This window comes from Eschscholzia californica, unplaced genomic scaffold (assembly GCF_041429995.1).
Source record: "Eschscholzia californica isolate CP2 unplaced genomic scaffold, dmEscCali1.0.p SCAF_6, whole genome shotgun sequence".
NCBI classification, from domain to species: Eukaryota; Viridiplantae; Streptophyta; class Magnoliopsida; order Ranunculales; family Papaveraceae; genus Eschscholzia; species Eschscholzia californica.
Window position 1 is genome coordinate 1034735 of NW_028238483.1, and position 13549 is coordinate 1048283.

General features: G+C 40.2%; 1 long non-coding RNA gene across 1 annotated transcript; it reads left to right on the top strand.

Annotated features, from left to right (window-relative positions):
- The first annotated feature begins 6530 nt into the window (after nucleotides 1–6530).
- Nucleotides 6531–13549, top strand: LOC147530707 (uncharacterized). Its single transcript, XR_015227686.1, has 2 exons — nucleotides 6531–11207; nucleotides 11253–13549. It is a non-coding gene; the product is annotated as an uncharacterized LOC147530707 (long non-coding RNA).

The window sequence follows — 13549 nt, forward strand, 5'->3', positions numbered from 1 at the left end:
ATTGAATCAATGAAAATAAAGTAAGAGATAAAGAGCGAAGAAAACAAAACTTTTTTTCTCTCGCTGAAAATGGTTTCCTTCTAATTTTCCCGTGTGGCAGCCAAACGCGCCGTAAGGGAACACGCTTTCTCGTCTTCTCGGAAACAATTTCTCTGTGAGAAAATTATTTTCCCACGGATTTTCTCGTTTTCCCCACTGTGTTCTCTTTCTAATTTTTTGTTTCTCACTCTACTGTTTTTTATCCCTCTTCTCACTCTCTCTGTTTCTCTTTCTCATTAACAGAACCAGTAAAAGAAGAACAAGATAAATAACAAAATCCAATCCGAATTTCTTCTTCTCTTTCTCTGTAATTTCTCTCTTTCTGTTTTCTGTCTACAATCTCTTTCTCTCTCTCTGTAATCTCTATCTCTCTCTCTCTTTCTCTCTCTTTCTCTCTCTGTAATCTCTCTCTCTCTCTCTCTCTCTGTAATCTCTCTCTCTTATAGAGAAGGTGCCCAATACGCGGACAACCATTTTTCTTTTATGGACAACTATTTCGGGCCCGATGCGAGTCAACTATGCTTGACTTAGTTGACTTTGATTTAATAAGGGGACACCTCCATAAAGTCTTAAATACTAATAATTAGTAACTTGTGGACTACTAACAACAATAATAGTTAAAGATTGAAAACCTAAACTGTCTTCTTCTTCATCTTCTTCCTTCTTTTTAGTCTTATTCTTCTTTCTTCACTTCTACTAAAAGTAAACTGTAGTTTCTACCATTTTTTTTTATCAAACCCTAGATGGATGAAGAAGACAAAATCTCTTCTTAGTCTTATTCTTCTTTCTTCACTTCTACTAAAAGTAAACTGTAGTTTCTACCATTTTTTTTTATCAAACCCTAGATGGATGAAGAAGACAAAATCCCTCAATCTGCACCTGAAGAAGTTTTTCTGGGCGTTTCTATAATAAGCATTAATGACATTGATGAGGTAAAACAGAACATAAATTGCGACGAAAATCTGGCAAAATCGGACAATCTTCTAAATTTTCTTAGCAACTTAGCTTCTGTTATGCCATATTTTCGCAGAAAACCGACGAAAATATTGCATAACAGAAGCTAAGTTGCGACGAAAATCTGGCAAGTTTTCTGATTATGCTAGATTTTCGTCGCAAGTGATGTTCTGTTATGCCATATTTTTGCACAACCCGAATTACCAGATTCATCTTCCACTTCACCATCGTTTTCAGAGTCGGAACCAACAGATCCATCTTCGTCTTCCACATCTTCTCTGATTTTCTCTGCCATCAGTACCATCTTCTTCTTCATGGTTGGTTTTAGAGTTCTAACTTTTGTCTTTGGGAAGATTCTACAACAACTCCCTTGCCTTTGTTTGATGCCATAACCACTAATGCTTCTCTAAGGAATTTCTCTCTCTAGAAATTTGGGTGATGATAGAGAACAAGTAATAGAAGAGATGAAGACTAAACTAACCTAGGGTTTATGGAGAAAGAGGGAGGTCATCAAAGAATACATCTGATTCTAAGAGGACTTGAGTGAAAATAATAGAGAGTTGTCCCCTTAGAAACTGATGTCCGTATAAAAATTTAATTTTTTTGCGTTGTCCACATAAGATAGTTGTCCATATAAGAAAAACTGTTGGCCGCGTATTGGCCACCATAAAGAAAGAGAATAAAAGAAAATAAAAAAAGAAAAATAAAACAAACGAGTGATGATGAAGATGATCTCTGTTCTGTTCTAAAACCGAAAACAATATGATAATGGTCTCCTTTTTTTTCTCTAAACCGTGATGGTTCCTTTCTCTGTTTATTATGTATTGTGTACAGTATCTAACAAAATTTACTATATGTTCCTTAAAAACCTTAAACTATTTTAGTGAAAATTATAGGGTATTTTGTTATGTACAGGACAGTGGCGGATCCATGTAGGGTCTAGGGGGGTCTATAGACCCCCCTCAACTTGTACGGTTTTATATACGACATGTAATAAAAAATATATATATATATATATACCCTAATAGCATATATACATTCAGGTTGCTCCTTATAAGAGTTGTCGTCATTGGCTCAGTGGATGAAGGGTTGGGTAGCGTAAGTGACTCGGGTCACGGGTTTAAGTCTCATAGTCCTATTTTTGTGGTGGAATAATTTGAATTTTTAGGGTTTCTAAACTTGGCCGAATTTTCCAAGTTGATTTTCGAATTTTCTAACTTTAGAAAGACTAGTTTACATATATATCTTAACTATTCTTCAAATCTCATAATTTTCTTTTTCAACAATTTTTTTTCTATAAATTTATAAGTACATATTAAGAAGTTCTTAAATTCTAGAAAAACCATATCCTTGTTCTGTACATTATTATCTCTTTCTCTCAATACAAGAGTTCCCACCAAGACCAAGAGACTTCAAGAATTAAGTCATCAACTATTCAATCTTATAATCCTCTTCATTATTCAAAATTGGTATAAATGCACAAGGTTAGTACATAATTTTTTCCCTAATCTCAATAATTATTTTATTATTTTACATTCCCTTGAATATAAATTTGCATACTACATTGTTATAATTGTCTATAGCATATTTAACCATTGAGTTGATAAAGACATATGTTTTTACAATTTTAACTTAATTTCAAACATATGGAGAGATTCTTTAAAAGAAAATCACCACCTCCAGAACATAACGATTCTTCTCTATGAAAACAAAAACGATCAGAGATAAATTTGTCAGGCCTTCCTTCAGATCCAGGATTACGCCCTCCAATTATGAACTATCTACTAATGAGAGAGACCAAGTTCGTAGAGCATATTTAATAAAAGGTCCTTGTCAACCTCATCTGGAAAGTTACCCGACTACACAAATAGCAGGTCAGAATAAAAAATTTGTCGAAGTATGGTATAAAGAGTTCTCTTTTTGGTTAGAATATGGTGTTAGTGAAGATGCTGTATATTGTCTTTGTTGCTATCTTTTTAAAAATAGATAAAGGAGGACAGTCTGGTGGGGATTATTTTGTCAGTAAGGTCTTTAGAAATTGGAAGAAGAATAACTCTTTACATGAGCACGTAGGAAAGGTCGATAGCTTCCACAATGAAGCATGGAGAAAATGTCAAAATTTGTTAAATCAAAATCAACATCTTGAGACGTTTGTTCATAAATAGACAGATCAAGTTCGGAATGATTATCGAACTCGCTTGAATGCAACTATTGAGTGCGTTCATTTTCTGTTTGAAGGAGGACTCGCTTTTTGAGGTCGTGATGAATCTGAAGATTCAAGAAATCCTAGTAAGTTTTTGAGGACTCTAAACTTTCTTGCTAGGAATAATCCAGATGTTAGAGCAGTTGCACTACAAAATGCACAACAAAATTTAAAGTTAACGACCCCAACTATTCAAAAAGATGGGGTCAGTGCAATTGCTTTTGAAACAATCAAATTGATTATTAGTGATCTGGATGATGGTTTTTTTCTATTTTGATTGACGAGGCTCGTGATGTGTCAATCAAGAAGCAAATGGCGATTGTTGTTCGATATGTGGACAAAAGAGGGCAAGTTATTGAGCGTTTTTTGGGGTGTTGAACATGTCACTATTACTAATGCTTTACTCTCAAGAAATTAACTGATGATTTTTTCTTTCGGTATGGGTTAAGTCTTTCTAAATTATGTGGGCAAGGTTACGACGGTGCTAGTAACATGAAAGGTGAATATATTGGTCTTAAAACACTTATACTAAAAGAGAACCCTTGTGCATATTATGTTCATTGTTTTGCTCATCAGTTACAACTAACGCAAGTATTTGTTTCGAAGAATCATGATGTGGTTGTCTCACTATTCAGTTTAACCAATGTGTTGACCAAAATCCACACCAGGGCCCTCGGCACTAAAAGCGCCCATTAAGACGTCAAGCCCAACGCAACACTCTCGGGCCCAGCACAGAAGTCTCTTAATGGGCCCTCGTCGCCTAGACCCTAAAACTCGTGTCGAGCCCAACCACGTACAAAGAGTCTCCACGGGCTCAGAGCTCCACACGCCTGAGTCTCCACACGTCTGGCGCTTGACACGTCTAGATCTCCATGCACCACGTGTTAAATATCATTTAACGAAAAGATCCTCTACATGTCACATATGCCCATAATGACATAGATCTCAAGCTTGGTCAACGTAACTCCAGAGACAATTATCCCCTATTAATGACATGCATAACATGGTAACGTCTCACATAAATGTGAGCCCATGCACATGCACAATCAGAGTAGTTGCCAGAGAACATGCACAGCCGTTGTGCATGTACAGCTAGTGTACACGTCATCATATCCCAGGTATCTTGCCATGCATTTACTCCGTAACGGTCAGTTTTTACTCCTCCCAACGGATCATTTCTCACGCCTATATAAGAGGAGCTCTTCCCCTTCACGATAGGAGGAAAAACACATCGAAAGCAGAGAAAAGCAACCACTACTTCTTCTTCTCCACTCGCTCTTTGTTCTTCGATTGTTCTTAAGAAACTGGCGTACGAGTTCTCCTGGTTCTGAACGTACACACTACTAGACGCCTCAAGGGTGTTGAAGCTTCTCCTTGCTCGACGTTTCTAGTGATCGTCAAAGATACCAAAGCCTTCTCGACGCTTACAGAAAATATCAAGGAGGTCATAGCTTCTTTCTTGCTCGACGCTGCTGGTAACATCTACTCTCACACTTGTGATCACTTCACCCCCGTAGTCTCGAGCTCCGACCATTCTACGAGCCTAGACACTCTCCGATTACGCGTCAACGGTTACACCCTCGACTTTTCATTTATTATTCACTGTAATACTTTGCTGACTTGACCGTCGGAGGGCCCTTCGCAGGCACCATCCCGGTGTCCCCCCAAGCCTTCACAGGTTTTTTTTGTGCCTGTTCACCTTCTTTTGCAGGTTTCTTCCACACGTTGTTGGTGCCCATCAATAAAAAACTCGACGTTTGGAATTCCAGAAGACGTTTCCGCTTCCGACCTTCTGACTTCCGACCCGTAGACTTCTCACTGTCTACAGTTTGGTGCCCACCGTGGGGCCCAACAATTATCAGAGGAGATAATTAATCAAATGGAAGAGAACATGACAGCTGCTCTACTCGACATTTCTTCTCAACTTGCTTTACTTAACGCCCAAATGCGAGAGAACGTTGAACATGTCAAGGCGTTAGAGGAAGAAAATCAACTGGTCAGAGCAGAGAACCAGTTACTCCAAGAAAAAATTACGGAAATTTCTATGACGACTTCAGGGGCCTCCAGAATGCGCATCTCAACAGACGCTAGACCACCTCCCACAAATGCAGAAGGAACATGCCCTTCTAGTCAAGGAATTCCTGTAACAGTTGGAGGACCAACTTCGATTCCTGGCACTACTCCTGTCACGCCATTACGTGTCTTCCCACACACGCATCAAGCTCTTCCAACTACTGCTCCCCTTTACTCTTCTTTCCCATATACTTTGCCTACTACGTATCCCATGACAAATGGATCAACTTATGTTAATGCGTCTACTGATTCGCTTCCATTTACATTTACAGGTACTCCTCTAGAACAGGTAATGGCAAAGAAGTTGGCGGAAATGGAAGCGTTGATTACACGTATTCCAGGAATGCCTACTCCTTTCAAGAAGAGCCTCCCTTACAGCTACGCCGACCCCCCCCTTTGTAGACGCTATTGCACTGGTGGAGATGCCAAAGAAATTCTCCTTCCCGAACATGAAGATGTATGATGGTACTTCTGACCCAGACGATCACATTGCGTCTTACAAGCAGAGAATGTTCGCAGCAGCTATTCCCAGAGATCTGCGTGAAGCGCGCATGTGCAAAAGTTTTGGGTCCAGCTTGACCGGTCCTGCCTTATAGTGGTACACGAACCTCTCAAACAATTCAATTGCATCATTTGCTCAATTGACGGACACCTTCGTCGAACAGTTCGCCAGCAGCAAAAAGTTAGAAAAACTTTCTGGTGACTTGTATCGGGTGCATGATGTGACACGAAAATGTCACATTTAAGGAGCCTAACTTAGACTAATTAGTCCTTTTCGAGTGTTATCAATAACATTTTATGTGTTTTTCTTGTTTAGGTACCATATTTGGAATAAAGAACTTAATTCGGAATAAAGGGAGCGAATTATCACTATCATTTCATGTGCCCAAAATGAGAGAAAAGGACTTCAAGCAAATCATATGAGAAGAGGAGTCAAAGACGAGTCCAACGGTGAAAACGGAAGTCAATTCCGAGTTCGGACGGGGAAGTTGTGAAAGAAAGAAGTCGAGGTTCGGTCTTAAAACAAAGATGCTATGAAGGCACCCTCCTTTGGTTATAATTCTAGAAGACACCCTCTTGATTTCCAAGTGAAGATTAAAACCCAAGTCTAAAACCCAAGCCCAAAGAAGGAAGAAGGAAGAGATTTTGGAGGCACCCAATAGACTCAAGTTTGAGTCAAAGTCAAGGTTGACTAAGTCTAGGGTTTGAGTCAAATACACTATTCATCTTCTTCTTCATCATTCTAACAATACCAAGAACCAAGAAGAGAGAGAGAGAAGGAGGCAAGGGGCTAGGGTTCTTCATCATTTAGTAGAGTTTGAGAGAGAGAAAAAGAGAAGAAGGAGAAGGAGGAATGCCGGCCAAGGCAAGGCCGGCCTAGCCTTGGCCGGCAGCAGCTCGGGCTGCATGGCAGCAGCTCGAGCTGCTCGGGAGAAGCTTCCATGAGATGGCCGGCACGGGACGCATCCTCAGTAGCACGGGACGCGAGCTCCATAGCTGCTGGCCGGGATCTTCAAGTGCTCGGATCTGCTCATCTTGAAGAACAGCTCGGGATTTGAAGCCTAAAGCTCGGACAGTAGCTGCTATCACACGGGAAGCCACGAGACAGCAAGAAGAGACCGCGACTTGCTCGGATCTGGCCGAGACCTGGCCGGATCTTTGTGTTCTTGGATTTTGGCCGGAATTCATCATATCTTTGGCCGGAAATATCTAGGGTTTCCGGCCACTTTCTTGGCCGGAAACCTTAGGGCTTTTACTCCCCATCATCTTGGCTTGCTTCCTATGTGTTTGATTTTGATTTTGGGTAAGAAATCTTTAGAGAGAGAAAGCTTGATGAAGCTTTAATGGAGTTTGGGTGAAAAATGGAGAAGATGATGGTGGTCGCTATGGGGAAATCTGATTTTTGCTCGGGGACACCCAAAGTGCACTATAAAAGGGAAATCCAGAATTTTGCTACGGGGAGATCGACTACACTTAGAGACTCATTTTTCTCGACGAACCTAGCCTCGAGCCACATCGAAAAAGGGGGATTTCTCATCATCTTCTTTTCATTTATTACTTATTCACCATGTTAGCTAAATCAAGTGTGTCGATTATATGAGATGAAATGTGATGAATTTGTGATTATGTTTAATATGATTTGATGTTTTGATTATGAATTGATGTTCATTTGATTCGATTATCGTTTTGATCGTATTTTCATGTGTCTTGTCAAGCACTTCACATAGTTAATAGACGAAACGATGTATTCGATATCGATAGTAGTCTAAGTCATAATTTCATGTGTCTTGTCATGCACTTCACATAGTTAGGCGACTAGGCGACACTTTCATTGACTCGGGATTAACCGAATTAGGCGTTTGTTTGACTAAGTATGATCTCCGGATATACGTAGTACTTAGAAACATCTACTTTAGGAGTCGAACATCGATTATACTTCGACACATTAGATTGGATCATACGTAGTCGTAGGTTTATTATTATGGATTCCCGGACTTCGACACCCCTCTCACTTATTTGTTGCCCGAATCGAGTCTTACCGTCTCCCGACTCTTCTTTCTCCGACACTTCTCTCGAATCTCTTCTTGCCCGTTTTACTTTTGATTGCTTAGTAGTTTTATTTGTTTTCATTATTTCATTTGTTCCTCAATCAATCTGAATACCCCCCGTTATCTTTGTTCATTTCCTTTTTAGTTTAAGTTAGCGTTTAATATCTAGACCGAGGGATAAGACCCTTCGATATCCAAACTACCTTCCTATCCTTGGATCGATCCCGGCTTTGCCGGATTACTACTTGATACCTCCGCTTGGGTGTGCAACCTTTTCGGGTGCATCAAGTTTTTGGCGCCGCTGCCGGGGATAGGTTTAGTAGTTAGGATAGCGTTTGTTGTTTTGTTCGTTAGTCTTGTGTTAGTTGCTTTCTTAGACGTTTTCTCTTTATTTATTTTTTGTATTTTTTTTTATCTTCTTTTTAGGTACCGTTTTCGAGAAAAGAGCCAAAAGTGACATAAAGGCGAAGGAAAAGGAAGGAATCGAGAAGCTTAAGAAGAAAGGCGAACGAAACGAGAGGAACACTCGATAGTATCGCATTCTATCTCATCCTTTTCACTTGTGTGTGATTGTTTAGTCTATAAGTGTTTGTTCCCTTTTTTGCGATTGTGTGTTAGTATCCTTGAATATTGTGAAATCATGGCAAGTTGGTCATTTGATGAGAATGACCTTATGCGAACCCTTTCTAACACTAGTCGACCATCTACAAGTCATCAGGACTACTCAAATTTACATAGGAATGTTCCGACTAGTAATAGGAATAGGCGAGTTGAGCCTGACCGACCTAGGATAACCATGGGTGAATATCGATGGATGTATGGAGTCGGTCAGACTCGTCATGAACATGGTTTTAGGGATTATGAGCATGAGGGTAATCGACCCCGTAAGAGTCTTCGAGACTATCGACAAGAATTTGGGATGATCACACCTTCATGTATGAATTTGTCATTTGATGAGGACCGTAGTTCTATTAATATTGATCGACCACGTCGAAGTCTTCGTGACTATCGACAAGCATATATGAACGGTTCATTTAGTGATGACAATTCCCGACTCGATGATTCCACTCAAAGAGTCGAGTCTAGATATCTACATGAAGGTAGTGAAGAAAGGACCTTGGAGACCATTAACCCGGTTTGTGTTATTTGTGCGAGCTTAGACCATTTGACCGAGTATTGTCCCATGATCCGTGTTCCGCGAGAGTCTTCGTCTAGTTATACTCATGTGCCTTATTACGAGGAGATGTCTGAAGACACTCTCCAAGCAATTTTAGAGTACCAAACTAGATTTAATCGAGAATATAACGGAGATCACGGAATGACTTCTCAAAATTGTTGATAGACTTGAGTCAGAGCCTATCGTCGACGAGGAAGGGGTTTGCGCACCCCAAACTCAAGAGGAGACTATGAATGATGGTGAGGGTAATACACCTAACTCTAGTCTTAAGTTAAATGTCGAAGAAGCTCTTGATAGACCCTTAGAGCCTGAACTGACCGATGAACCTTATTGCTCAATCCCTCGACCATTGTCATCTCACTATGATCCGACTACATTAGATTTTAATGTTCAGGATGATAGCTCTACGAGCATGTTTGGGAATCACACAATGTTGAACTTTCCAACTTTTACCACTTGTGATTATTTGGATGGGTTATGTAGAATGGAAGGTGTTATGCCTAACTTTGAGGCTCCCGATGCCTTTAAGGACGTCGATGACATAGTAGTTAGAGACATAATGGATAGTTTATCGGACCATTTACCTAAGGAAGTTACGGACCTTGACTTGGTCCCCGAGCCTATTGCCTTACCCTTAGAGTCTAGTTCGACCTTCCACATGATCTCAGACTCGGTTGTTGACCCCTTATGGGACACTTCGGATGTCTTCCCTCGCATGTCTAGGGACTTAGTGGATGTTTTATCCACTAAGCTTGAGGATAACTTTTTACCTTCGACTGACTTCCTGACCCTTCATTTATATGTCGATCCTTTTGACGACTGTTTAGTCGTCGCCCCTAGCATTTATGCGCACTTAGTGGACCGTGCATCCACTAAGTTTGGGGATGGCCTCTTTTTTGCTTTTAATATTCTTTTAGTCTCACTCGCACTTCTTTCGTTTAATATTCTTGTGAGACTTTTAGCTTTTGTATATAGTTTTCTTTGGGTTGACCCCCAAATCTTTCGTCTTTTGTTATATGATCGTTAGGCCGACTAAGATGGTCCTTGATGTTTGTGGGTAGCATCTCTGGAAACCCTCCGCGAGACATAACTCGTGCTCTTGTGTGACAACAAGAGAATCAAAGGCTAATTGCATAGCTCAATGCAATCGTGTATACCCGCGTTAGTGGTAGAGTTCTATATGGTCATGTTTTTTATGTGCTTCACTCTCATGATATTTGGTGATATTTTAGGAGCATCTCTTATATGTACTACTTCTAAGGCGTGGTTTGTTCCAAGTTTGGGGATGGCGCGAGCTTAACATCAACTTGGAACTTCTTTATACATGAGCCTTGGTAGTATCATCTTTATCTCCTTCGATTATGGTAATATCTCTCCACTCTTCTCTTTAAATTGATGTGCCTCTTTATTTTTTGGTGAGTGTATGCTTAGAACATTGAGGACAATGTTAGTTTTAAGTTTGGGGATGCGGGATATGACCATAACCAATGCATGACCATGGGTTTCAAAGATAAAAGGGTTCAAATTAGCCAAAATTTGAAAATTTTGAACATTTTGAGTAGATTAGCATGTGATTGTAGTGATGGTTTTAAGAATGTTGATGCATATGTGTCGAGTTGATGAGTTTTGTGATTGCTAGTGACCTTTGCATGAAAGTCGAGTCTTTGAGTGTTTGTGTTATGCCATGGGAGTAACATCTTAGTGAAGAAGAAACATCTCTAAGAGACCTAGAGTAGTCATTAGTGGAGACTTAACCCATGTGAGAGCTCAAAGCCTAAATTGCCCTTCGAGTGTACTCTTCCGCGCTAACTCCGAGTAGAATGAAGAGCTACTCAACCTCGTAACTTATAAAAGAGCTCATTTGATCTCGTGTGCTCAACTTCCTTAGCCACTAAGAGTGACATTAGGATAGCGAATTAACCTTGCCCTTGTAGTCCGTGAAACCCAATAAGAGTGTCAACTAGAGGAAGGCGGATACTCCATCATCATCCATCATCTTATATCCCGAGAATGAAGACATGAGAAGAAAAGAATGGAGAATGTCAAAGCAAGTATGAAATGGAAAAAGTTGATTGCAAGAATATAGTATTGTGTGAGTTATGTTTGTTTTATGTGATTTTGTGTTAGGAAAAAAGAAAAAAGAAAAAAGAAAAAAGAAAAAAGAAAAAAGAAAAAAGAAAAAAGAAAAAAAGAAAAAAGAAAAAGTGAAAAAGTGAAAAAGTGAAAAAAGAAAAGAAAAGAAAAAAAAAAAAAAAAGAAATAAAGTGGTTCATGAGTATGTTTGAGCATGTGTTAGCTCTTTTTGTGTGTGTGATGTGATTGTATATATGTGTTTGTGTTCATGTTCATGAATAAGTATTCGAAGCAAGAAACAAATGTGGAAGTGCTTGAGAAGTTCTATAATGAAGTAGTCGACATTCTCGGGAATCCTCCATCATCATCCATCTTTAGTATCCGTTAACCTTTGGAAGGCATTCTTAGAGGGTAGAATGGGTGAGAAGGGTGAGTGAGCTTCCCCACTCCGTTTAGTGGCTAATTCCTTCTAGGAGATCATTCGTTCCAAAATGTTGTCCTCACCCCTTTTTATGTGTTGAGTCCATGTTTAGTGATCACACTCACACATACGAGCGAACCATTCTTGAGTGATTTCATATTTGGAGTGTATGTCCGTGAGGCCAAAGTCGAGGCGAAATGTACTAAACTAGGGATCAAGGCTTTGTGACTTCGGAACATAGATGTTGCTTATTATGGGTTGACACTTACACTTTAGGGTAAGATCATTAGTGAAGAGGTCTTTAGCTTTCACATGAACTTGTTTACTTGATTCATTATGTTTTGACATGCTTAAACCTTTCATTATATGAATCATGCTTATCTATGATGTGGTTGTTGGACCCTTATGCATTTGAAACTCGATGTTTGTGGGCATCATCAATGGAAACCCTCACGAGACCGCACTCGTCCACTAGGGGTAACCTAGGGGTTTAACGGCTTGTTGCATATGCTAAATGCAATCGGGATTCCTCCGAAAGTGAGTTAGGCTTTTATTTTGTTTTGTTTGCTCGAGGACTAGCAAAGTTTAAGTTTGGGGATGTTGATGTGACACGAAAATGTCACATTTAAGGAGCCTAACTTAGACTAATTAGTCCTTTTCGAGTGTTATCAATAACATTTTATGTGTTTTTCTTGTTTAGGTACCATATTTGGAATAAAGAATTTAATTCGGAATAAAGGGAGCGAATTATCACTATCATTTCATGTGCCCAAAACGAGAGAAAAGGACTTCAAGCAAATCATATGAGAAGAGGAGTCAAAGACGAGTCCAACGGTGAAAACGGAAGTCAATTCCGAGTTCGGACGGGGAAGTTGTGAAAGAAAGAAGTCGAGGTTCGGTCTTAAAACAAAGATGCTATGAAGGCACCTTCCTTTGGTTATAATTCTAGAAGACACACTCTTGATTTCCAAGTGAAGATTAAAACCCAAGTCTAAAACCCAAGCCCAAAGAAGGAAGAAGGAAGAGATTTTGGAGGCACCCAATAGACTCAAGTTTGAGTCAAAGTCAAGGTTGACTAAGTCTAGGGTTTGAGTCAAATACACTATTCATCTTCTTCTTCATCATTCTAACAATACCAAGAACCAAGAAGAGAGAGAGAGAAGGAGGCAAGGGGCTAGGGTTCTTCATCATTTAGTAGAGTTTGAGAGAGAGAAAAAGAGAAGAAGGAGAAGGAGGAATGCCGGCCAAGGCAAGGCCGGCCTAGCCTTGGCCGGCAGCAGCTCGGGCTGCATGGCAGCAGCTCGAGCTGCTCGGGAGAAGCTTCAATGAGATGGCCGGCACGGGACGCATCCTCAGTAGCACGGGACGCGAGCTCCATAGCTGCTGGCCGGGATCTTCAAGTGCTCGGATCTGCTCATCTTGAAGAACAGCTCGGGATTTGAAGCCTAAAGCTCGGACAGTAGCTGCTATCACACGGGAAGCCACGAGACAGCAAGAAGAGACCGCGACTTGCTCGGATCTGGCCGAGACCTGGCCGGATCTTTGTGTTCTTGGATTTTGGCCGGAATTCATCATATCTTTGGCCGGAAATATCTAGGGTTTCCGGCCACTTTCTTGGCCGGAAACCTTAGGGCTTTTACTCCCCATCATCTTGGCTTGCTTCCTATGTGTTTGATTTTGATTTTGGGTAAGAAATCTTTAGAGAGAGAAAGCTTGATGAAGCTTTAATGGAGTTTGGGTGAAAAATGGAGAAGATGATGGTGGTCGCTATGGGGGAATCTGATTTTTGCTCGGGGACACCCAAAGTGCACTATAAAAGGGAAATCCAGAATTTTGCTACGGGGAGATCGACTACACTTAGAGACTCATTTTTCTCGACGAACCTAGCCTCGAGCCACATCGAAAAAGGGGGATTTCTCATCATCTTCTTTTCATTTATTACTTATTCACCATGTTAGCTAAATCAAGTGTGTCGATTATATGAGATGAAATGTGATGAATTTGTGATTATGTTTAATATGATTTGATGTTTTGATTATGAATTGATGTTCATTTGATTC